General features: G+C 48.2%; 1 long non-coding RNA gene across 2 annotated transcripts in view; it reads right to left on the bottom strand.

Annotated features, from left to right (window-relative positions):
• Positions 1-20,390, bottom strand: part of LOC311439516 — an 88,063-nt gene extending 67,673 nt beyond the window's left edge. For both annotated transcript variants that reach the window (XR_014694776.1, XR_014694777.1), the window contains exons 1-2: positions 20,339-20,390; positions 20,142-20,248 (exon numbers count right to left, since the gene is read on the bottom strand). This is a non-coding gene — a long non-coding RNA (uncharacterized lncRNA). The remainder of the gene's footprint in view (positions 1-20,141; positions 20,249-20,338) is intronic.
• Between the last annotated feature and the right edge of the window lie 6,576 nt (positions 20,391-26,966).

The raw sequence follows: 26,966 nt of genomic DNA, 5'->3' as shown, positions 1-26,966 counted from the left end.
ATACATCTACCTTTTCCCATAACTTGAGTCAAAGTTATCCTGATTTCCTGACCCCAACTGCACTTGGAAGGATTTGACTCATTTGAATATTCTGACCTCCCCATATCTCCTATAGCTTCATAATATGGGGGCTTAACACTTACACATAGCCAGCACCCTTCAGTTATCTCAGGATTAGTTTGATTTAGTACCTGGAAACTAGCATTTATAACTTTCCACATACTACTCTCGGGTACAACCCCTTTCTTTTTTCACAATGTTTGGAAGCAGTGTGGGAAAGGATAACTCTGTCGACTTACTAGAAAACACTGTAGTAGGTTGGGCAGTCCCAGGTATCTTTGCAGTCTGGACAACCAAACCTTCCCCTAGTAACTCTTTATTAGGCCCGACTACCTTGGAAGTCTCGGGTTTTTCCTTCTTTATTAGTATGAGTCCTCCCCTATCTGTTCCGTGTTCGTAAAATCTGACCTTTTTCCTAGTACCCAGCTAGTATCGTCCGAGTTTGTTATATTTATATATAGAACCTTGCAAATTTCTTTATTTCTGTGGAAGGTTCCTGTATACCCTATACCATGCCCTCGCCACCTGTAACGGGGATCCAATTGTCGGTTACAACCTTGCAGCCCATATTCCACTTGTAAGAATTTATCCCGACCAGCCTCGAGTGTCCAGTCTGTAGCAATGGTTTCACAACCCTGGTATGCAAAATAATACACATTCAGGCATTTACAGTACCCCTTTCCCAGGTTAGAACTTGGGCAGAAATAAAATCCCATATATTCCCAGCATCAGGGCCTCGAGATCAACTGACATAGTGTAGAAGTAAAGCTTGGCCCCCCCCCCCGATGTTATCTGGGTTGCAATAACCTGTTGATCTTTGAATTGACTTAAAGTCCATTTAAAAGGTTGGTGGGGGTGGTGTTGAGTCGCTATGCAGGATGAAATCACTGTGAGAACCCCCAAATACCAATAGGAATGGCTGAGGCCCATTTCTTTCCCCACTTATTCACTCCTCTGCCTCACTTGTCAGTTGGGTTGCAGCCAACTACGAGGTTTTAGTTCTTCTCAGCAGCAGTAGTGTTCTTCAGGGGAGAGCCTCTACCTTAACCCACGGTACCTATTGATTAAGGAGGTGTTGGGGAGGCATTGGGGAGGCAAGGACAATCCCCAGACATGGACTGTATATCTCAAAACAAGACACTGGAACTCATGATAAGGAAGCGGCAGACAGACAGAGAAACAAACGTAAGGACTATAAATCTCAAAACTGGACATTGGAATTCATTATAAAGATACAACAAACGGAAGAATTAGCAACAACCAGCTCTTGCAATTAATAAACCTGCCAATTCAGCAGATTCCTGACCAAAGGTGAAAAGTACACTGTGAGGAAGACTCGGGGTCTTCCTCCCAAAGACCCCTACCCACGTCCCAAAGACCCCTGCCCACAATTCTTGGAAGGCTCTGCGCAGGCGCAAGGTGCCAAAAGGCTAATTAGCATGAGAAGCGAGGGAAGGTGGGGATAGGTAATGCATATGTATAGGTGCTTGTAGAATATTGATAGATTGATTGTATAAATTCAAGACTGCTTTCCGCTTTGGGTATGCACGATAGGTGGAGAGATCCCCCGTGCATCCAGCGCTGCAATAAAGAATATACCACTTAAAGGAATTTCGGCTTCGATCTTTGAATCAATCTGGCACCCCAGATGGGACGACCTCTCTGCCGAACCGCACAACCCGCTGGGGACAGGACTCCCTAGGGTACCCCCGGGATTTCCCGGAGGGACTCCTCGACTCACTGGATCACTGTGGAGGCAGACAAGGACCCCATCATTGTAAGTGAGTATATTCTTTATTCTGGTTTGGTTTTCTGGTAGACCGGTCATCTGGGACTGTCCAGTAAGTCGGAAGGTGACTTCTGCAGGACAGTATTTGGTATATACTTTGTGGTTAGTACCACAAGTATATCTGGGGACCTTGGGGTCCATCTGTATCTGGAACTGTCTGTAAGTCAGAAGGTGATCTTCTGCGAGGCAGTGTTTGGTATATACTTTGTGGTAAGCACCATAAGTATATTTGGGGACCTTAAGGAAAGAGCTCGCTTTAAGGTCCATCTGGAATTGTGTTGTCTATTTCGGTTTTCTGACTCATGGAGTATGGTATTTAACTTTGGTTATTGTTACTGTGATTTTGGCTATTTTTCTGGTGGTAATAGTAGGTTCGTGGCATTGTTATAAGAAAGATATCGTTACGGTGTTACACAGTTTTGTTTTCTGACTTATCGCATGTGGAATTTGACTCTGACTATTGTTATTGTGATTTTGGCAATATTGCTGGTAATAGTAGTTTTGTGACATCGCTACTGAAAGATATTGCGTGCCCGTATTTTTGTGAGTGATACGTTTTGTGATATGCTTTTGTAAGTAACATGTGTATTCTGAAAGTGTAAACTGGAAAATGGGGGGGCAAACAAGCAGTGAAATTTTAAAGAAAAGTGTGTTAGGTTGTGTTTTAAGTCACTGGAAGGATATTGGAGGATCTGCCGGTGGAAGTGTGAACAGGAAAACATTGATAAAATATCGTAATCAGTGGTGGCCGCTTTATAAGCTGGAATGTGGAGAAAAGTGGCCCCTAAATGGAACTTTAAACTATAATATTTTGCTACAGTTAATGTTGTTTTTTGAGAAGCAGAACAGGATGAAATGTTGTATACTGATGTTTCAGCATCTTGGTGGGAAAAGGTATGGAATTAAGTTGGCCCCTGACTGAGCCTTTGATGATGGCATTAGAGAAGTACAGGCTGGAGAAAGATAAAGGAAGTGTTAAAAGGGTTGTTGAAAGTGTTAAAGGTGTTTGAAGTTGAATGAGCAGGGAAAGAGGATGTAGGAATGTTAATAGTTCTGCCTCTGCCCGAGGCAGAGATCTTAAAATCACGGGTGTTAGCCCTGTAGGGCAAAGGGACCATGATGGGTCCGAGAGAGTTGTCACAGAAACAGAAAAGCAGTTAACTCTTAAAACAACCTGAGTTCATGTGCGAGCTCAGATTGCCGATGGGACCGCTCAGGGAACTGTGGACAATTGCATTCCCCTGACCGACCCCCGCTAAGACCCGAATCATCCTGAAAATTATGAACGGTTAAATAAATACTAAAACCTGGATGAATTGGGAATTGAGAATATGCTTCCAACAAGGTCTAAAAGAAACCCCTATGGAATTTTTGGACCAACTCTGAAATGTAATGAAAATAAATAAATAAATAACTAAATAAAACAAAACGGTTTGGACCTGGCTTCGGAGGACAAATTGACTAGCCTTTTCCTAGGGTAATCAACCCCTGATTTCAACAGGAATAACGGGGACCTGGGGAATCTACCCTAGCGGATCCTCCACTGGTTATAATGAAGCTAGGGGAGGAATGGAAGTGAAATTTCTTATTGATATGGGGCAACGTATTCAGTTCTAAATCAAGCATTAATGCCTTCACAGAATTATTATGTCAGGGTAAAAGGTGTGTCGTGGTTTAACCCGGCCGGCAGCTAAACACCACGCAGCTGTTCGCTCCCCCTCCCCCTCCCTCTCTGGGACGGGGGAGAGAAATGGAAAGTGAAGCCCATGAATTGAGATAAAGACAGTTTAATAAGACAAAATAATAATAATAATAATAATAATAATAATAATAATAATAATAATAATAATAATAATAATATGTACAAACAAGTGATGCACAATGCAATTGCTCACCACCCGCTGACCGATGCCCAGCCTAACCCCGAGCAGTCCGGCCCCCTCCCCCGGCTAGCCACCCCTATATATTGTTTAGCATGACGTCAGATGGTATGGAATACCCCTTTGGCTAGTTTGGGTCACCTGTCCTGGGTCTGTCCCCTCCCAGCTCTTACTGCACCCCCAGCCTGCCTGTTGGCAGGACAGAGCAAGAAGCTGAGATGTCCTTGGCTTGGTATAAGCACTGCTCTGCAACAATTAAAACATCGGGGTGTTATCAGCACTCTTCTCATCCTAAGCCAAAACATAGCATTCTACCAGCTACTAGGAAGAAAATTAACTCTGTTCTAACTGAAACCAGGACAAGGTGTAACCGAAAAGGCTTATTTTTGTGAACCTTTGAAGTACAAGTTAGGGAAACAATGGGGCATACACAGATTTTTATCTATGCCTAGCTCCTCTTGGGCACTCTTAGGTAGAGATTTATTAGAGCAAGTAGGAGCAGAAATTGTCTTTGAAAAAGGGAAAATGGAATTAAGAATAGGAGAAGAACAACTAACAAATGTGTTAAGCTTGGCACTAATACAAACTGACCCTAAAAGTGAAATACCTTTAGAGATCACAGATCAAGTATGTCCAGGAGTTTGGGCTACTGAAACCCCTGAAAGAGCTAAAAATGTGACCTTAATAATTATTAAATTAAAGCCAGGACAGAAACCCGGTAAGGTTAAGTAATATCCTTTGAGGATGGAAGATAGGAAAGGAATTAAAGAGATAATTAATAAATTTTTACAGTATGGATTATTGATTGAATGCGAATCAGAATACAATACACCCATATTGCCAATTAAAAAGGCAGATGAAAAAGCTATAGGCTAGTTCAGGATTTGAGGGCCATAAATAAAATCACTGAGGATATACATCCAGTAGTGGCAAACCCTTATACTTTGCTGACTAAATTAAAGAATAGTCAAGTCTGGTTTACCGTACTGGATTTAAAAGACGCCTTCTTCTGCCTAGGCTTAGCCACAGAAAGCCAAAACCTATTCGCCTTTGAATGGGAAAATCCCGATTCAGGCAGAAAGACGCAGCTTACGTAGACATTACTACCTCAAGGATTCAAGAATAGCCCCACTATTTTTGGAAACCAATTAGCAAGGAAACTCGAAACATGGATGCCTCCGGACACTGAAGGTGCTTTGTTACAATATGTACATGATCTCTTAATAGCTACTGAGACTAAAGGGAGCTGTATTCAATGGACTATAAGTCGTCTTAATTTTCTGGGTTTAAATGGATATCAAGTCTCTTGACAGAAAGTCCAGCTGGCTCAACAAAGTGTGACCTATCTGGGATTTGAAATTTTGGAAGGACAACGAGAACTAGGAACTGAACATAAGGAAGTCATTTGCCAGACTCCAGAACCTCAAATGGTAAAGGAGCTACAAACCTTTTTAGGAATGACAGGTTGGTGTCGCCTTTGGATTTATAATTATGGACTATTGGTAAAGCCTCTATGTGAATTGATAAAGATTAACCAGTCAAAGTTAGTCTGGACTGGAGAAGCACAAAAAGTCTTTAAACAACTTAAACAAGAATTGATGATTTTGAAATATCAAGCAATATTGGTAGAACAGGACAACGTGGAAATTGTGATAACTAATATTGTGAATCTAGCCTCTTTTCTTAGTGATGCTCCGGCACAACCTGTGATTCACGATTGTTTAGAAACTATAGAGACTGTGTATTCCAGCCGACCAGACCTTAAGGAGGAGCCCATGGAAGATGCAGAAGAAACTTGGTTCACGGATGGGAGCAGTTTTGTTATGCAAAGACAACGTAAAGCTGGATATGCTATAACAACTACTCAGCAGGTAATCGAGTCTAAGCCTTTACCCCCTGGAACATCAGCTCAAAAGGCGGAGATAGTTGCTCTCACGAGAGCATTGGAACTGGCAGCGGAAAAAAGGGTAAATATTTGGACAGATTCTAAATATACATTCGGCGTGGTACATGCTCATGGAGCAATTTGGAAAGAACATGGATTGCTGACCGCTCAGTGAAAACACAAAGTATGCTGAAGAAATTTTAAAATTGTTAGAGGCTGTAAAACAACCAGAAAAGGTAGCTATCATGCATTGTCAGGGACACCAAAAGGGGAACACCGATTTTGAAATTGGAAATCGATTGGCAGAGGCTAAGCAGGCAGCTGAAATAACTGAGGTGAAGGCATTGTCTTTGATACCAGATGGTAAAATCCAAACTATATTCAAATTATACAAAAGAAGACTTAAAATTAATTGAAGATTTGAAAGGTAAAATGAAACCAGATGGATGAGTATATTTAAAAGATAACCACATAGTAATACCCTCTAGTTTGACATGGCCCATAGTTCTTACAGAACACAATAAAACGCATTGGGGAGCTGGCACACTGCATAAGAGCCTGAGTCAGACATTAGTGGGACGATATGATAAAACAAGTAACTCAACAATGTAGCATTTGCTTACACAATAACCCCAATACCAAGAATAGAATAAAATTTGGAATAATCGGTAAAGGAAATTATTCGGGGCAACAGTGGCAAATTGATTTTTCAGAACTCCCTAGAAAAGGGGGGTATCATTATTACTGGTTCTGACTGACACGTTTTCAGGAAGGCCTGAAGCCTTTCCCTGTCGAACAAACAAAGCAAGAGAAGTGGTTAAAGTCTTGTTAAATGAAATAATACCATGCTTTGGGATTCTAGTAGCAATGTCTTCTGATAGAGTTTCACATTTTTGTGCACAAGTGGTAGAACAGATAAGTAAGATTCTAAAGATAGATTGGCAACTGCATACTCCTTATAGACCACAGGCAAGTGGACAGGTAGAAAAAATGAACCATTTAATTAAACAATAAATAGCTAAAATTGGATAAGAAGCTAATTTGTCATGGCCTCAATCCCTCCCTTTAGCATTACTTGGAATTAGAGTTAAACCTAGAATAAAAGGGAATTTGAGTCCCTTCAAAATCTTATATGGAAGGCCATAGCAATTTCTATTTAGTGGAGAGGACCTAACGCAGTTAGGATCAGAATATTTATATGCTTATATAACTGAACTTCAGAAACAATTAAATAAAGTACATACATTTGTTTTAGGGACCAGGGCTAGAGGGTTGGATCAACCAATCCACCCCTTTAAGCTCGGGAATTATATATATATAAAGACTTTTTCAGGACAACCCCTACAGGAAAAATGGAAGGAAAGTGGATGGGACCATACCAAGTATTACTGACAACACACACCGCCATTAAGATTAAGAAGCAAGCAGCTTGGATCCACAATTCAAGGGTGAAGAAGGTCCCGGCGAGGATATAGACCACCACTCCAATTGGACCAACAAAATTACGGTTTTCCAGATCCTAATGATTGCAGGGGTGCGGTTCTCGGATTCGGGGTGGGCAACTTGGGATGAGAACTTACACCTGACCTTAATACAAACAATTTCTCAAGTAACTAATAAGACGAACTGTTGGGTATGCACCCATCTGCCACAGCATGGGAATAAGGGTGTATCGTTAATTGGGATTCCCTTGCCTGCAAACTTATCTTGGACTAATTTGTGGGAAAACACATCTTGGGGTCGAAAATATTAAGAAGTTTTGGAACTAGAAGTGAGTAGCTTCATGCCGTTAGAATCCTATTATGTATGTGTACAAAGGTGTAACCCGCCTAAGGGTATAGGAAAACAGCATTGTATAAATACGGATACTACTTATGTGGGAAATCAGACATCTTGTAATTGAACAATTGATATTAGTACGACTAGCGGCTGGGCAAATTCAACCAGCTGGACAGTTCCAGAAGGAAAAGGGTGGTATTGGCTATGCAACGATACAGCTCGTAAGGTCTTGCCTGAGGATTGGAAGGGAACTTGCACTCTTGGAGCGGTAGTCCCCAATATGACAGTACATGATGTAGTGCCTCGAGGTTACTTGAGAAATCATATCCAGAGAATCAGACGAAAAATTAACAATCCATTGATAGAGAGACACACCGCTTTTCATAGTTTCGTTCGATGGTTTATCCCATGGTTAGGAGTGAGTGAATTGGAAAAGGCGATAGTTAATATTTCTGCAATTATAGAGAAGTTAGAAAACAAAACTCTGGATGCTATAAAGGCTCAACAAGAAGAGATATCTAGTTTATCACAGGTAGTATTACAAAATCGGATGGCCCTAGACTTGTTACTGGCCGCTCAAGGGGGAGTCTGTACAGTAATAAACACAAGTTGTTGTGTGTATGTAGATCAGAGTGGAAGGATCTCTACCGACCTGGAAGAAATATGGAAGCAGACAAGGGTCCTACATGAGATCAGTAAAGATGATCTTTCATGGAGTTTTAGTGAAATATGGAATAAGTTGACCTCCTGGTTGCCCAATTTTCAATGGTTGAAACAAGTGTTCATTGCTCTAATCGCATTAGTAGTGTTAGGAATATTTGTGTGCATGTTGTTTAGATGCCTGCTTTGTTGTATTACTGTAAATAATGAAAGTATCTGATGCAAAAGAATTTGCATGGGAAAAGAAAAGGGGGGATTGATTAAGGAGGTGTTGGGGAGGCATTGGGGAGGCAAGGACAATCCCCAGACATGGACTGTATATCTCAAAACAAGACACTGGAACTCATGATAAGGAAGCGGCAGACGGACAGAGAAACAAACGTAAGGACTATAAATCTCAAAACTGGACATTGGAATTCATTATAAAGATACAACAAACGGAAGAATTAGCAACAACCAGCTCTCGCAATTAAGAAACATGCCAATTCAGCAGATTCCTGACCAAAGGTGAAAAGTACACTGTGAGGAAGACTCGGGGTCTTCCTCCCAAAGACCCCTGCCCACGTCCCAAAGACCCCTGCCCACAATTCTTGGAAGGCTCTGCGCAGGCGCAAGGTGCCAAAAGGCTAATTAGCATGAGAAGCGAGGGAAGGTGGGGATAGGTAATGCATATGTATAGGTGCTTGTAGAATATTGATAGATTGATTGTATAAATTCAAGACTGCTTTCCGCTTTGGGTATGCACGATAGGTGGAGAGATCCCCCGTGCATCCAGCGCTGCAATAAAGAATATACCACTTAAAGGAATTTCGGCTTCGATCTTTGAATCACTATCAAGTTCGTCGCAATGTGAGCTTCAGGTATTTGTTTCCTGGAGCGATCTCCCACTTCTCGTCACAAATGGGTCCTTTAACGTGGCTGGCATGTGTCCATCCTTTCTCTGCAGTCCGGATGGCTTTTTCTGCAGTAAGCAAAACTACATAGGGGCCTTCCCCATAGTGGTGTTTAAAAAAGTCTCTTTCCAAGTCTTTATTAGAATTGAGGGTGATCAAGTGCCAATTCCAAGTCATAGGGCATACCATATAGCATTTCAAAAGGAGAAATTCCTACATCAGTTCTGGGCTGCGTCCATATGTTTAACATTGCAAGGGGTAAGCATTTTACCCAAGAAGCCTTAGTTTCCAGCATAAGTTTTGTTAGTTGTTTCTTCATTTCACCATTCATTCGCTCTACCTTTCCAGAAGAGGAGGGGTGCCAGGGGCTGTGAAAATCCCACTCAATCTCTAAGGCCTGCTTTAATCCTTGCAGTAAAGCTTTACACTCATTCAGTCACGTGGTCAATTAGGACAAACAAGTAACTCAGTAAAGTCTACCTGTATACTTTGGAAAGGTCAAAGCCCTGGCTCCCGTCCCGCTCTAGATAGGTTACAGAAGACCTTTTTATTTACCTTTTGACATATAGTACATCCTCTGCATGTGTGCTTCCCTAAAGTATATATTGCTACACAGACATGCTTTCTTAGAACAACATCACACATTGCTTGCACCTCCCAATGACTCTTCTGATGTAAAACAGTTAATATTTGCCTCATTATCACTTTATTCAGCATTTCTCTCCCATCAGGGAGTATCGATTTTCCTTAAAATGATCCACATATTTGTAACATTAATACCTCCTTGGGAGGTTGTAATTGCTCCAAAATCTTTTTTAGAATTTACCCAAATAGATAGGTGGCCCTGTAAACCCCTGAGGTAAAATTGTCCACCTATATTGTTGCTTCCGCCCCCATTTCAGGGTCTTTCCAGTCAGAGGTGAATATACGTTTGCTCTCAGGGCCTGAGAGTACTCCATTAATAACACTGTTATTCCAGTCTAACAATTTACTATTTGAATGCCCAATTTAATCATCAAATCCCTTTCCAACAAGTTAGTTTCTGCCTTGGATACATACAATAATTGCCCCGTGATCATTTTATCCCCTGGTCTCAGCTTGGTATTCCCCAAAAGTGGCACTGTTATCCCAGTCCGTTCTACCCCCATCACATTTAGGGTTTCATTAGTTAATTTAATCCCTGATGCTTTACAAGTCAATAATGACTTAGCTCCCCCAGTGTATTGGGTTTGATGGCAAGGTTCGGGGGGGGGTGTGAGGGGTGTGGGAGTGGGAAACTGCAGTGGCAGCCCCCGTGAGAAAAACCCAGAAACCTCCCCGTGGTAGATAAGGCACAATTTCATCTGGCCCCAAAGGGGCCCGCTGCTGCCCAGAGCCAAGCCATGAGCAATACAGTCCGTGCCTCTGTGAGAGCACATCCACGAAAACAAACAAAGAAACAAACAAAAACCTGCTGCTCAACAGCAGTTGGGAGAGTGAGAAAGCCCCCCCCGCAGACACCAAAGTCAGTGCAGAAGGAGGGGGAGGAGGCGCTCCAGGCGCTGGAGCCGAAGCCCCCCTGCGGCCGCTGGAGAGGCCCCTGGTGGAGCAGGCTGTTCCCCCCTCGCCGATGCTTGGGAAACTGACCAAACACCACAGCAAATATGCAAATATACCAAAACTTCTAGACTGTTACTTAGATAATGCCTACATCACCTTTCCCTGCTCATTCAATTTCAAACAGCTCTGTTAAATACTACATGCCACACCTTTAACACCTTCGGCAAGACTTTTAACACTTCCTTTATCTTTCTCCAGCCCGTACTTTTCTAATACCAGCACCAAAGGCTCAGTCTGAGTCCAACTTAATTTCATACCTTTTCCCTCCAAGATACTGAAACAACATATCAATCAATATACCATATTTCATCCCATTTTCCTTCTTTCCACAAAAACAACATTGACTGTAATATGGTGTTATAATTAATAGTTCCAGTTAGGGGCCACTCTGCTCCATCCTCTAGTTTATAAAGTGGCCACCATTGATTACAATATTTGATAAGAGTTCTTTTACTTTCTGTACCCTCTCACCCCACTATATCCCTCCAATGTCTTAGTATACATCCTAGAGGGCTTTTCCTCGGGATTTGTTTGCTTTGAATTTTTCCTATTGTAATCTACAGTGGTTAATATTCCACTGTTTTCCTAGAAGCTCTTTACTAGTCAATCCCAATCCCTCCAAAATCCACAATATATAGATACACAAGTAAAATCAGACCACTGTAAATTAATTGCCTGTTGACAATTACACTGAGGACATTTAAACCTGATGAGCCGATAATATGCCTGGGCAAATTTTGTTCCCATAGACATACACCTCAATGGCAGTTCTTATATTTACATATTTACGTATTAACATATGTATAAAAGAATACTTTAACAAAAATGCCCGGGCTTTTATATATACAATATACAATGTACAGTTATTATTCCAGTTAGAATTATTCCTCAGCAGCTGCAAACATTATGCCAGTTGCCATTAAAGTTCACTTACCCTCCTCCTGTGCTTTTCTTAAAATCTCGGACATCCCCGGAGTTAATGGGGATGGCCACATATTCCATTCCTGGCTGGGGTCCGCCCAATCGCTATTTCTCGTAGGGGATATAATCCCTCCCTTGAAGCAGATTTCTGATTTCTTGCCCTGCTTCTGGTTACCGGCCCCTGTGTTTCATGATCCGATTCCGATTCTCCTGGATTAGCTAATTCAGGGAGTCCATTAAGGACAGGAGCCGTTGGTGCGGGAGGTGGAATATAGGGCGGGGGCGGTGTTCGGACTTCTAAGTCCTTTCTCTTTTTATCCCACCCTCCTTTTTCTTTTAGAGGATATAGATGCGTCCTCGTATCTGAATTTATCCAGAGCTGCGCATACTCACTTTCTTCCAGACTAAAGGGTTCCTTTGAGTTTACATAAATATTTAGGCCTGACAAACCCAATCTTCAAAAGACCCAAATACAGGCCAGTAAAGGTGGTCTCCTCGAATCTGTTTACCACCCCAAACTTCAACACAATAATGTGTCATTTTTACTTTATTCCTTCCCCACCTAAAAGGGGAATCCTCCCAATTTTTAATCATTAATCCTGGGGTAACCTAACATCAGATGTTACCCCACCCATGGGACCAGAAGGCTTACTCTTCTTCTGTCCCATCTTCCGGAACACCTTCAAACACACACGCATAGATCGCTTCCCCCTTTTCGTGGCCCAGTCCCTCGCGGGATGTGGGAACCGCACTACCGAGGGGTCCACACTCGCTTCGTCCGCAATTAGACGTCTCGTTTGTTGTGTTCCAGATGCCCAACCCCAACCGAACGGAACACCGGTCTATACTTACCCACCCCATGGGTCTTCGTTCAGTCTTCGTGCACAAAGGTTGCCTGGGGTTTACCAGTTTTATTTGTTTGTGTCTAATTTTGGGTTCGTCGGTGAAGGATTTGAATGAAAGTAGTCCTAGCGAAGGCCGCTGAAATCAGCGGTGCGCCCCCTCTGAAGGTCTTTCAATCAGATTGCCTTCATCCAAGTCATGGCACCAAATTGTTATAAATTAGACCACACAATTTTCTGGTCTATTGAAATTATTTTATTAATCAAGTAAGCAGGCACAAACAAAACAGCGCTGGGCGGCTGGGGAGTATCCGCTCCGCAACAGCACGCAACTTCCCTTTCCAGGGTTGCTGTTTTATAGCAGTCGAATTCCAGCTTATCGGGACTTGTTGAACTGGCTGAGGCTGCGCAGTCTATTGTTGAGAGGGGGGTCATTGTTCCTCTGCTTCGTGTTCAGGTGGGGGAAGTGAAGTGGCAAAAACGATGTCTTGTGGTAAGGAATTTCACAGAGTCTGGTTTCACTCAAGGATGTTTACCCAACACCCCCTCCTGCTATTTGCTTGCTTAATCCTCCCCCTTATAAAGGCCATTAAATTGTACAACCTTATCTCCTCAGCTGATTCTCCAAATTCCTCAAAGACAATGAACAAACCCCCACGAATTTATCATATCAACCCCCTAAAGCTAATGACACTGACCTTAATCCAAACCCCAAACTGCCCATAACCCCAGACAACCAACAACGAAACGCACACACACAAAGATGGAAACTACAAAAAAGGCAAAACCCTGGATACAGGCCCCAAATCACAAATACGCAACCAAAACGCTACAGAAAAGCCCCAGATGCAGGCCCCAAATGCTACAGCTAGGCCTCAAAAGCTCAAGATGCAACCCAAAGCAAAAATGCAGACCCTAAACATTACAGAAAAGCCCCCAAACCCAGGCTGCAGATGTCTACAAGCAGACCCCAAACTGCCAACAGAAGCAGGCACCAACCACACCCAGATGCAGACCCCAACTGCCCACAAGCAGCTCCTACTCCACCACCCCCTCCCAAGAACTGGACTCCACACAGACACTGGCCCAAGACCCGGGCCCGCCCCCCGCCCCCCCTCACCCCCCCACCCTCCTCCCCGACACAGGTGTACAAGCAGCTCACAACCCGCCCCTTCAGAGAACAGTCCCACCCCTCCACCCCCCCCAACACATGGGATGCAGAGGTGTACAACCAACTCCCAACTCCCTCCCCCTCAAAGGGAGGCCCCAAAGACCCCCAAATGGAGGCTCCTAGAGTGAACAAGCACCTCCCAACTCCCCCAGGCACAGGCACCCCCCCCCCCCCAAACACAGGCCACAAAGGTGTATAAACAGCCCAGACCCCCCTCCAACACCCAGGTCCCTATAGTGTACAAGCAGCTCCCAACCACCCACAGATGCAGGCTCCAACCCCTCTCAAAAGGGAGGCACCTAGAATGCATGAGCAGCTCCCAACCCCCCTAAACATAGGTCCAAAAGTGTACAAGCAGCTCCCAACCCCCCTCAAATACAGACCCCAAAAGTGTACAAGTAGCTCCCCCCCAGAGACAGGACCCAAAGGTGTACAACCAGTTCCCAACACCCCTGAGACACAGCCCCCAACCCCCCCCCCCAGACACAGGGCCCCAAATTCTACAAGCAGCTCCCAACCCCTGCAAGGCAGACCCCCTACCCCATACAAGCAGCTCCCAACCCTCCCCCCCCGCCCCGAGGGAGGCCCCCAAGCCCCCCCAAACACAGGCCCCTACAGTGTACAGGCAGCTCCCAGCCACCCCCAGATGCTGGCCCCAAAGTTGTACAAACAGCTCCCAGCCACCCTGCAGAAACAGATTCCTACATTGTACGAGCAGTTCCCAGCCCCCTAGACACAGGCCCTGACCCCCCACAGATGCAGGCCCCAAAGGTGTACAAGCAGCTCCCACCCCTCCCCCAGACGCAGGCCCCTAGCCCCCCCCCCCCAAACAGGCCCCTACAACCAGCACCCAACCCCCTACCCCCGATGCCAGCCCCAAAGGTGTAGAAGCAGCTCCAAACCTCCTCCCTCAACCCAGGTTCCAACAGTGTACAAGCAGCTCCCAACCAACCCTCCCCTTCCCCCTCCCACCCACCCCCCTCCCTTCCCTGACACAGGCTCCAAAGGAATACAAAGAGCTCCCACCCCTTCCCCAAATGCAGGTGTCAACCCCCCCCCGCACCCAGAAGCAGGCCCCAAAGGTGTACAGTCAGCTCCCAACCCCCTCAATGCTGGCTCCAAGGGTCTACAAGCAGCTCCCCTCTTGCCCCCAGATACTGGCTCCCAGACACAGACCCCAAAAGCCTAATCACAGGCCCTGAACTCTAGAGGCAGGCTCCAAAACCCAGGACAAAGCCCCAGTGGTTCGAGACAGGGCCCAAATCCCAGACACAGGCCCCAAACGCTAAACATATGCCAAGAAAAGTATTAGTGCTGGTGCCAAATGTTACAGACAGGCCCAAAAGCCCAAGATGCACAAGGCTGAGACGTAACTTGGCTTTCTGAATTACTGGAAAGCAGCTTTCATTCTCAGATAACCGTGTGCAGGCTAGATAGGATGGGGCTTCAGGCACCTCTTCACCTGAGGAAACACACTGCCATCAGGCACCGCTGTGCCAGACAAGCTTTTTCTGCTAGAACACCCTACTCAGATGCACTGTGGCATTCAAGTGAACTGCTTTCATGCAAATATAACGACTGATGTTACAACCCACTTTGCCTGTGGCACCTGATGAACAGAAGAGTAAGCCACCGCAGTGCTTCGAAACCATCCCTGCACGTGCCGCTCCTTGTCGCTCTCTGGCCTTATCTGTGGGATTATTCTGGGTTGTGCCTGCGTGCATGAAAGGAGGGGTCTGGGGTGCCTGCGAGCACAGTGGGAGGGGTCCTGGGTATCTGTGTGGGACACTTTGACACTATATAAGATAATGTCACGCAGTAATAAATTGGCTTACGGCACAGAACGCTGGTCGTTGTGTCCGTTTGTCCCGGGGCTTTCGGTCGGGTTATCCTACATATGGTGACCCCGACGTGATATGAACCCCAACGTGCAACTGGTTGGCGCGAGTTAGGCGCGGCGCGAGTTAGGCACGGTGCGTACCTGCTAGGTACGCGGGTGGCCATGGGGCCTGGAGTCGATGAGGTGGTGAGTACTTTAAAATCCTTGGCCAAGGAAGTAGGAATAACTTTACAAAAGAAGGACATTCGGTCCCTCTTGTTTTGGGCGACATGCCGGAATCTAGCGGGGTCTCCTGTCCATTGCCTGAGACAGGCTACTTTAGAAGCAGTGGGACGGGATTTATGTGACAGCGCTTGCATCGGGAACAAAGAGGCGCAGACTTTATTACCGACCTATGGGTCGGTGCGAGCGGTTTTGGAAAAGGTAGCCAACGAGGCATGCCTGTGGGCTACTGTGCACTGTATGCTTTTGTCCGATGGGGACAGTGAGAATAAGCAGGCTCCTATGGAGCTGCCGATAATAAACAATCTAAAGGAAGGGTCAGGGCAGGAGAAGGAGGAGGCTCGATTGGGGGATGAAAATAATGTGGAGCAGGAGAAAGAAGAGGGTGGGAAACCTTTTGTGGCCCCCCTGCGAGTTCGGTTGGATTGTGAAAGAATAGCAACACCTAGTGCTCCTCCAGCGGAAGGGAGCACAGTACATACTTCATCGGACGGGTCCTTTTGGGGGGTAAATAAGAAGGGCTCCCTTATTCTGTTCCCTGCCAGGGGTCCTGAAGGGGCAGGGGTGGCATCCGGGCAGGCGCCGGCGTTTTCGGGCTCCCTCCGGCCGCCGCTGTATGCAGCGCCCCCCGCGTTTGACCCTGGAGGGCGGGAGGGGGGGGAAGCGCGAGTAGAGTCTTTTTCGGAGAAGCCCCTACCATCGTCCATGCGTCGCGTTCCCGTTCCGTCGGGTGCTGCATCCCGAGAGAGAGAATGAGTGGATAGTGAGAGTTCAACAGATGAGGAGTCTCGGGATCCTAGACAGGCTACCCCACGGCAGCCAATGCACATCCGCGAGGAGGTGCAAAAGGCAAGAGAAAAATGGACTATTAGTATGAGAGAATGTCTTCTCTCAGGTTGTGAAATAACGCCAAGTCCTGTGCGGATAGGGTGCTATCCTGTTTTTGCGGGGTCTCAAGGACATCAGTGGCAGCCAGTAGATTATAAGATGCTGCTACAGTTAAAAAAGGCTGTACAGGAGGGGGGATTCTCTAGCCCACTGACACAAGTTTTGTTGGATGCGGTGGCCTTGCAAGGGCCCCTGATGTTTGATTGGCGGCAGGTTGCCCGAGCCTGCCTGACGGCAGCGCAGGTACCCATGTTTGAGTCTTTGCTAGAAGAGGAAGGTGAAGTGTTAATGGCGCGTGCATGGGCGAATCCCCAGGATCCTTTACATGGTATGCCTGGGGAAACGTTGTTGGGACGGGGGAGGTGGAATACTCTACAGGAACAGCTGTTGCTGCCGCAGCCCGTGCTGATTGCCGCTGCTGATTTGGGCCGTAGAGCATTAGAGCGGATGAATGCTGTAGTCAGCCCGACTCCCAGTTATCTCCATATTCGGCAAAAACCTGAGGAACATTTTGGGCACTTTGCAGATAGAGTGCAGACAGCTGTGGTGAGCAGTAATTTACCACCGGAAGCGCAAGATGTTGTTTTGAGAGAATGCTTAAGAATGGGAGCTCTACCTGAGTTCAAGGCCGCTCTTGCAGCGCTTCCAGCTTCTGCAAGCGCGGGCGAGCTGATTGCTCGCGGATGTGCGTTTGGCAAGGCTCAGGAGATGCAGCCTCTTGCTGCTGCTCTCAGTGAGCAGATGGTTGGGGTCACATCTGCCCTCCAGGCGTTTGCTCTCCAGATTCATCCTGGAGGTTGTTTTCGCTGCGGACAGTGTGGTCACGTAGCTCGTGATTGTTCCAAGAAAAGGGAACCTGTGATCGAAAACAGCCTTGTCCGTTGTTGGGTTTGTGGGCGGCCTGGTCACCGCGCTCGCGAGTGTTCACAACGAAAAGGGGAGGTAAAAGAGGAAAAGAGGGGGGGGCTGTCGGGAAACGCCAGCTCCAGGACGAAAAGGGACCCACCGTCTCGGCCACAAGCGTGGGTCCCAACCCCCATCAAGCAGGGGTGGACAAGTCCGCCGTCCAGTCTCAGGCCAGAAAACGATTGCATACCTTTGCATCCCGATGACACCAAGCGTTTTGCTCTAACCATTCCATCGTTGAACAATATGCAGCCAGCAGCCCGGTATGAATGGGTTGTCCTCCCTCAAGCGACTTCTGCTTGTCCTCGCCTTGTGCCCTGCAGTGTATGGGGGCTACTGGCAGGAGTATGCTGTGGGCTACCGGACCGCTCCGCTGTTTCCAATGCCATACACTTACAACCTACGGTCTGCTGAGCCAGTACTCAATGGGACACTTTGTGGGTTGTTCCCGCCTGTTACTTGCCAGGGAAGGAAGCTGACTACCATCCATATCAATGCCACCGTGCAGGCAGGTATCAATCTGACACATGAAATACACTTGTCATCGGACAGCACCATGCATGCGACGGAGGACGGAAAAGAAACCGTTCTGCCGGTGGCACAATTGTGCAGCTCCATTGACGTTTGGGACAATGGGACAATAGCGGATGTGACCGTTCCGCTGTGGACAGTTAAGACCACGGTGTGCAATCAGTCGGTGGCCTGGCTGTGGGTGGGGCCACCGGGTCAAGCTCCTGCACCAGTGGACTTTTTCCCTGGGGATGCTTGGACTGTAAATAACCGTGTGACAGCCCTTTATCAATCGGTTTGCGTCGCGCATGTTTCGAACTCTGTTCATTGGCCTTTACCTAACCCCTATTGGTTGCTCTGTTCTCAGGAACATGCTTGGAAGGTGATTCCAGCTAACACGACACTTGGTCTGTGCTCTATGGGTCTGCTATTGTGGCCGCATCGCACTGCTTGCAGCCCTCGAGCAACCCGAGGAGTCTGTAAAATTCCAGTGTTGTTAAAAATGAGAGATAAAAGGTCAGTTCAGTACACACAGCAAGCAAGGAGCAATCAAGAGGAAAATTTAATGATAGGGTTAATTAGAGATTTTGCAAAAATGCAGAATGTGAATCAAGTGACCGCTTGTTTACCTATACCTAAATCTGCAGGCGATTCTATACCCTGGGGTATAATCACATCACCGATACCCCAGATTGAGAAAAACAAAACAATCCAATGTGAATCAGAAACAGTAATAGAGACAGAAAGGCTGGAAGGGTTTTATAGAAAGTGTCAGATTCGCCTTTATTCTGGGTGTCAAAAGGAAAGAAATTACATATTTACGGACCTAGACAACGAGGATGGACGACTAGGAATGTGTGAGTATGATGCACCCCGCACACGACAAAAGGAAAAGGTTATATGGAAGTGTAAAGAAGGTAATGAGATAGGAAGATTAGAGGGTTGGGAGTCAGCATGGGCATTAAGTATACTGCAGAAATACCAATATGGAGGGAATACTCCTTGGTGTTTGCAGTGGGTAGGAAGGACGAATAATGACCAGAGTTTACTATATGAGACGGCTCAGAGGGAAACTAGTAGTCGGGAGAGGGTAAAGGCAGTCCCGTGGTGGAATTGTACACAAATATTCAATAGTGACACTGCTTTAGAAACAATATCTCTGCTCCTGGTAAAGATAGCCTTAGCCACCGGATGTGCATGCAGAGGTCTACAAGTTAACATGAGTATAACCAATCGGAATATAGCCAGCCAGACTGGTAGGGAAAAGACCTTAGTGAATTGTAAATCTTCGACTATACGAAGCATGGGACATTTTGTGTGGGCCGCCAGTGATGGAACTTGGACAACTCATTTAAGTTTGGATGGCCCAGTAAAAGAAATAACTTTAGGATTGCCCACCCTTTGCCCGCTTTGGAAAAAATCTCCTCTCATAGAGAGAAGGACAAAAAGAGAAGTAAGTGAAGAAGACGATGAGTGGCAGGAACCGTCCACTGGGATAAAGATAGGATGGGTGGTAGAATCGTTGTTTGCCCTGATAGCCTCCTACCACAACAGGGAGCTGATATACAATTTGATGGGGCAAGTACATAGACTGGCCAACATAACCAAAAGGGGGTTTAAGGAATTAAATATACAGTTACAAGCCACAACTAGAATGACCCTGCAGAATAGATTGGTCCTGGATATGCTTCTGTTAAAGGAACATGGCATCTGTGGATACCTTAAAGATAAGGTTGACCATTGTTGTATACACATTCCGAATGTAACTGCCGATGTAGAACGTGACATATCCCAAATAGCCCAGGTAGAAGACAAAATAAAAGAAGAGCAGCGTGACGCAGAACAGAATTGGCTGGGGGCAACTCTCGAGGGGTTAGGCTTTCAGCTAGAAGGATGGCTTAAATCGCTCTTACAAACAATATTGCTACTGGTAATAGTATTCATTGTGATAGGGCTAGTATATGCATGTATTAAAGCAAAAATAGATAGAAGCAGTATAATGAATCGCAGCATGCTGACCATTCTCACCAAAAATCATGAAGGGTTCCCATTGCCACCGCTTGCTCCTGGGACGGATATTCGTCCCTAAGTAATTATGACTAAATCACGCTTAGTGTAACGGGTTAAAGGGGGTACATTACTGCATAAAGAGGGGGGAGGTGTGGGATTATTCTGGGTTGTGCCTGTGTGCACGAAAGGAGGGGACTGGGGTGCCTGCGAGCACAGTGGGAGGGGTCCTGGGTGGGACGCTTTGGCACTATATAAGATAATGTCACGCAGTAATAAATTGGCTTACGGCACAGAACGCTGGTCGTTGTGTCCGTTTGTCCCGGGGCTTTCGGTCGGGTTATCCTACATTATCTCATATCCTTAGTCACTTCTGTGGAGAGCCTGCCATGGCACCTGCAAAGCGAGACGGACACCTTTCATAGTCACCTTGTGCTACTTGGTCGTTCTGCTCCAACCCAGCTCATGACCAGCCCCTATTCTTACACAGCTCTTCAGAGTGCAGTTTGCTCCTTGGAGCCTGTGCGAGACACCTGTGAAAGAAAAAGAAATGCATAGGCCTATGCAGCATCCAAAGACACAGCACAAGTAGGTAAGTTACTCTCATCTGCTCCCTTTCCTCTGCCGCTTACCAGCCCCCGAGGCAGATGCTTCAATCTACCCTCTTCAAACAGCTACAACACCTCTAAAAGACAAAGAGGGGATGCTTAGAGGAACAGTGAGACCTACAACACAACAACTGCTACATCTGTTCCTCACTCACCTTGCCAGAGGCAGCTCTGCGTGTGACGTCCCAGGTTGTACACTGCGTTACCTAACCCTTACCATAACCCTTACCCTAACCCTTCTCACCCTTACCATTACCCAAATCCTTACCTTTACTTTTTCCTTACCCTTACTCTTTCCTTTAACTATAACCTTACCCTTACCCTTACACTTCCCGTTACCCTAACACATACCCTAACACTTTCCCTTACCCTTACACTTACTCTTACCATAAGCCGTACAATAACACTTATATGTACACTTACGCTTACACTTACCCTAGCAATTACTCGTACAATTACCCTAACCCTAACCCTTAACCTTACCCTTACCCTTACACTTACCCTAAACATTACCCTTACCCTTAACCTAACCCTAAACCTTACCCTTATCCTAACACTTACCCTTTCTGCTACACTTACCCTTAGTCTAAATCTAACCTTACACTTACTCTTAACCTTAACCTTACCCTTAACCTTAACCTAATACTTACCCTTACGCTTCCCTCACCCTAACCCTAAAATTAACCCTAACCATTACCCTAACACTTACCCTTAACCTAACCCTAACCCTAACCCTTACTCTAACCCTTACCGTGACCCGTACCCTTACACTTACCCTTACCCTTACACTTACCCTAACCCTTCCTCTTACCCTTTCCCTTACCCTTACCATAACCTGTACCCTAACACTTTCTCGTACCCTTACCCTTAACCTTATGCTAACCCTAACCCTTACCCTTACCATTACCACAATACATACCCTAATGCTCATCCTTACCCTTACACTTGCCCTTACCCTTGCAAACAGCTGCAACGAGCTGTGTGTCCTCCAGTGTGCTGACTCCACTTCAGTCGCTACCTGCTCTACCACAGCTCTAAAGGGCTGTGGTATGGTCCTGCCTGGTGACAAAGAAGGCACCATGTAAGAAGCGGAGGTTCTGTCCTGGTCTCTTGCCACCGGATACTATTCTGTCCAAGTGAGAGCGTGGCTCGTCTTCCCAAGGAGCACGGGACATCTCCTGACAGTTTTCTAGCCATTGCTCGGGGCTGGAGACCCACACCAGGCCTTAGAGTGCCCCCCGGACCTTTCCAAACCAGCACGGTTGCCTCCGTATCTTGCCGGGTGACAGCTTGAGCCACGCGGTGCCACTCAGCGGCTGCTGCCTCGGTCCCGTGCTCTGGCACACCGGCCCATCAGAAAAGTTGCCTTTCCAGCCCCTGGCCAGGTTAGGACAGCAACCTTCCTCTTCTTGGTCTGTGCTCCACCAGTGACCAAGAGTAGGAATGTCAGGGCACGTCTCTGCTGTCCTCCTTTGTCTGCCCTTTCATCAGGGAGCGTGATGGCGTTTCAAGGCATCACCAAGTGGTCGGGCAAGATGCCAATGGCCCTGACAACACTGCAAGGAAGGCTAAGTTTCTGCAAATACAAGGATGTTGGGTCGTGACCAGAGTCACTTACACACCGGAAGCCTTGTCCCCAGTATGCCGGATACCAGCGTGTGGATGACTCACACCGAGGTTCACCTGAGGTTTCTTACAATGCCTCAGCACTTTCTGGTGACTCACAGGTAAGCGCAAAGCGGTCTGCTGATGCCACCTTGCAATTAAAGGGCACTGCATGTGCCTCTCTGTCCCTTAGCAAGAGAAAACAAGCCAGAGCCTCTGGGTCAGTGACCGGAAAAACAACCCACCAGGGAATGGTGCCTAGTTGACTGTGGCATGGCAAGACAGTGCTGAAGCCAGCAGATTCTCCTGGTTACGGCTCACTTTCGGGCATGACTCAGCAGCCTCCTTCATCACTCTCCAGGGCCCCGTGCAGCTCTGGCCTTTCCTCAGCTGTGGAATCAGTACGGCTAGTCGGGTAAGGCGCGTGCTGCGCCCTTCCCCAAGAAAACACTCTGACCTTCCATGGCTGAAGGCAACAGCTGAACTGCCCTTTGCATGGCACCAAAGTGCATGCATCACTGAGGCTGGAGGGGAGCAGAGACTTCCACGGGGAGGCCTGACCCACTGCAGCAACTGGCCTCAGGGTCCCTCACCCTGCACACACACAAGGGTTTCTATCCAGATTGCAGGGGACCTTGTCTGACCGCTGCCTTCCGCCCACCCCAGTGCATCTGAGCCTCCTCCAGGCTCTGTCCTGCACTGGGGCAGTCCTCCTGAAGAGGCTTGCCTGTGCTCTGAGCTCCTCCATAGCCTGCGGGCACCGCTGTTGCTCAGGCTCGGCCTCCGCCTGTCAAATGGAAACGCTCGAGACGTCCCTTCATCAGTGCTCCACGGGAAAAGTCCTAAGTGGTGGCCATGATCCCCAGCAAGGGGAGGATGTGCACAACCCCTGCTCGTGGCCTGAGCCTTCTTCACGTCTTCGCCAGCACCTGCAATGAGCCCTCAAACGGAGAATTGGTCTGAGGCAGAAACAGATCTGCCGTCAAGCAACTCTCTTCCGCCTTACGTGGCACAACAAGACAGCCAAACATTTCAGGGGAAGGAGGAATGTCTTTCATCTGCCAGCAGAGCTTTGAAAGCCCAAATTACCCTTTCTGCCTGGACTTCACGTTCATGCCATTTCAGCTGCCTCGAGGCTCTGGGCTGCAGTATAAGAAGGTGCCAGCTCCCAGCTGCTCTATCCTCTGCTTGGGCCTTGCTCTCCTCTCTGAAATCGGTACGTCTCAGTTCACTTCCCTTTGCCTCTTGTCTCCTCACTGCTCAGAGTGGATTTTGTGGAGAGGGCTGCACTCGTTTTTCCTCCCCCGTCCTCCACAAATGGCCTGGAACTGACAACCACGCCTGACTTCTCTTCTGGGAGGGAACGTGGGAAGGCGTAGCTTCTTTCACCTGAAACGGGGCTTGGGTGGCCTTCTTTGTCAGCTGTAGCTCTTTTCAAGGCTCCGGGGCTATTGCCGACACTCTCTAAACAATGACCGGGCTTCTTCCTCCACCATCCGTGGGGAAGCAGTGCCCTTGTTTCATTTTTAGCATGATGAGGAGTTTCCAAAGTAGACCTAGACCAAACCCCTGCCCCACTCCCTCTCCCCCCACCGGCACCCCAGACGTGTGGCGGTACGGGGGCTAATGTCCTCAGGAGCCCCATTGTCTTTTACTCAGAGCTGTCCCCCGCTGAAAGAAGTGGGAGAGAGAAGTTTACCTGACAAGACCAGGGCGCTTGGGAGGGGGAGGAAACCTATTTGTCAGAGCAAACAAACTGAGGTCCAGATGCTGGAAGAATAAAGGAAGAATTACCTTCTGCTGGGAACAGCGGCTGATGAGCAAGACCTTCACAGCGGGGTGGCGAGAGGGGGCCTCTTGGTCTGCGGTAGAAAATCTTGCCCTGTCTGAGGCACTAGCAGCGAGGCTAAACTCAACCGATGAGAAAGAATTTGCATCCAGGTCCTCCTACCTCCTCGGGAGCTGGTGAACTGAGGACTCGCATTTTCCTGGCAAATTTTCCAGTGCAGCCTTCAAGGCGGAGCAGAACCCTTGTTGTAGGTTGTGAAGGAAACAGCCTTGCAGGCTGGAGATGTACCCTTGGAAATGGAGCAAGCGGAGGCCGGAGAGGGCCTCCACTGGGCACGTTGGGGAGAGGTGAGACAGGCTGGACAGGAGCTTGAGTTGCACAGGGGGAGCCTCCCCTTCTGTGATCACCCATAAACTACCAACAGCTACACACCGCATGCCCACCCAAATACCCACAAACACCCCCTCTGGTGCCACGGCAGGGCCTTCAACAACTGGGTCGTGCTACTACAGTGTCTTGTGCTGCACAACTACTGCATTGTGCTGCACTGTGCTGTTCTGCCCAAACACAGTGTGGCGCCATGGCGGACCCTCTTGCCAGACATAGCTTGCCGGAACGAGGCCCCTCGCCAAGGTCCTTCTCACCGCTGAGCTCCCAGCTTACGAGAGGTGCTCAGCTGGGAGCTGGGGGAGACTGAAATGCTGCGACAGCTCACGCCTTCTGCTCCCTCCCACCTCCGTCTTGCAGGGTCAGCTCCCTCCTCTGCCAGACATGTCGTGCTACAGCCCATGCCTGCCAGCCGCCTGTGGCCCAGCTCCTCTTGCAAACAGCTGCAACGAACCGTGTGTCCTCCGGTGTGCTGACTCCAGCGTTGCGATTCAGCCCTCTCCAGTCCTGGTGATGTGACGGGCCCAATCCTCAGCTCCTTCCCTCAGAGCACAGCCGTGGGATCCACAGCATCGGCTGCCGTGGGGAGCTCGCTCGGTGCTGGCAGCGTGCCCATCAGTGCCAGGGGCTCCCTGGGCCTGGGGGGCTTTGGGTGGTCAGGGCTGGGCCGTGGGCTCTGTGGTCCTCTAGGACGGGGCAATCTCTTCTGCTAAAGCGCGTCCATCACCTGCCATCACCCCTTAGTCCAACCTACGCATTCATTCAGCATCAGCTTGAGCTGGTGTTCAATACACAGTCCACAGAGTTTGGAGTTTCTCAGATTTGTATACACAACTTCTCTGAGCAATCTGTTGCAGTGTCTGACCAGTCTCACAGTAAGGAAGTGTTTTCTTGTATCGACATTGAATTTCATGTGTCTAAATCACTTGCCGTGGTGATCAACACTTGTGCCTGAACAATCTGCAGCAGAGTGAAGGTTCACACTGTACAGGATGTTTTCCTCTACCAAGGAAAGCCTAGGGTGACAGAACCGCTAACATCTGGCAGCTCTCATGAGAGCAGCTGATGGGGCTTGGGCAGTGCCAGGAACAACAGTGACCAACCCCCACACTTATAAAAGGAAGCCCTAGAGAGAGCGCCGACCAGGGAGGACAATTTATGATGCAGTGTGCATGAAAGGGCACAGGGTGGACACCTCTTAGAAAGACAGCTATTGTACTGGCAGAGTGGGACACTCAACACATGTTTAACCCAAGAACAGGGGACTGCTCAGTGGTGATTTGCTTTGCTCAAGGGCTCTCCTCCAACCTGAGCCTTAGGGCAGAATGTGCAGGACTCATCCAAGAGTAAAGCTCCAGCTGGGGGTCTGCACCATCTACACCAGTGCTGGCTGATGCCTCTACCCAGATAGAGCTGCTGAAGGGAAAGACTGCAGTGCACACCTCAGAGTGGAGATAATGCCTAGATCTTTCTCCTGTGGCAAGGATAGGAAGTAGACCTGCCTGAAAAAATGTGCCCAGGGGGAGGACCTCCTGGATGGCTCAGCTGCAGGAGGCAGTGAGAAGGCTGTGTAACGTCAGGGAGACAATTGCAGTGGCAATTGTAGCAGAGCAGTGCTTACACCAAGCCAAGGGCTTTTCAGCTTCTCGCTCTGTCCTGCCAGCAGGCAGGCTAGGGGTGCAGTACGAGCTGGGAGGGGACAGACCCAGGACAGCTGACCCAAACTGGCCAAAGGGGTATTCCATACCATCTGGGGTCATGCTGAACAATATATAAGGGTGGCTAGCTGGGGTGGCGGGGCTGGCTGCTCGGGGTTAGGCTGGGCATCAGTCAGCAGGTGGTGATAGATTGCATTGTGCATCACTTGTTTTGTACACATTATTATCATTATTATTGTTATCCTGTCTCAATAAACTGTCTTTATCTCAACTCACAGGCTTCACTTTCCCGTTTCTGTTCCCCATCCCAGAGAAGGAGGGGGGAGGGTGAGCGAACGGCTGTGTGTTTAGCTGCCGACTGGGTTAAACACCAACAATCCTTTATCTTGTTCCCTGTCTCATCCCAGGCCCTTTTCTACCGATCTGCCTTCCGACTAGTCGCCTCCAGCACATCCTAGTTCGTGGGACTGCTCTTCCGCAGGGGCAGAGTTTTGTGTTTCCTTTAACTGAACCCCACGAGTTTTCTCTCAGGCTGGTGAGGTTCCTCTGCCTTCTCAGACGCTCCCACCGATTTTGCGTCACTTACGGCTGTGCTGAGGCTGCAGGCAGCCCCCAAGCTGCAGAAGGACCTTCACCAGGCTGGTGAAGAAGATTTCCCGTTCGTAAATCCACGCAAGCGACTCCTGCTGCCTATCAGACGAGTCCCGGAGGCCGCTGCGGGAGACCAGCACAGCCCCGCGCCGCGGACGAGCCCAGCCGCTACCGCCCGGCCGCCGCTGTTTCTCCCGCTTGGTGGCGACAGCGGGGCGCTGTGGGCGGTGCACCCGGAAGGGCGGCCCCGCCGAGCAGTTCCGAGATGGCGGCGCCGCTGCGCGTGTGAGCGGAGTGGGCTCGGGGCGGGGGCGAGGCGGCGGCCGAGGCGCGGCGGGGTCGTGCCGCGGCAACCGCTGAGGTTCTGTCTCCCGCAGGCTGGCGTGCGGCGACGCGGAGGGGCGGCTGGAGGCGCTTTTCGGGCGGGTCCGGGCCATCCAGGACAAGAGCGGCCGCTTCGACGTAAGGGCTGCGGC

The sequence above is a fragment of the Aythya ferina genome (assembly GCF_964211825.1).
Source record: "Aythya ferina genome assembly, chromosome: 7".
Classification (NCBI taxonomy): domain Eukaryota; kingdom Metazoa; phylum Chordata; class Aves; order Anseriformes; family Anatidae; genus Aythya; species Aythya ferina.
The sequence above is the reverse complement of the archived record's forward strand: the minus strand, read 5'-3'. Positions and strand labels throughout refer to the sequence as shown.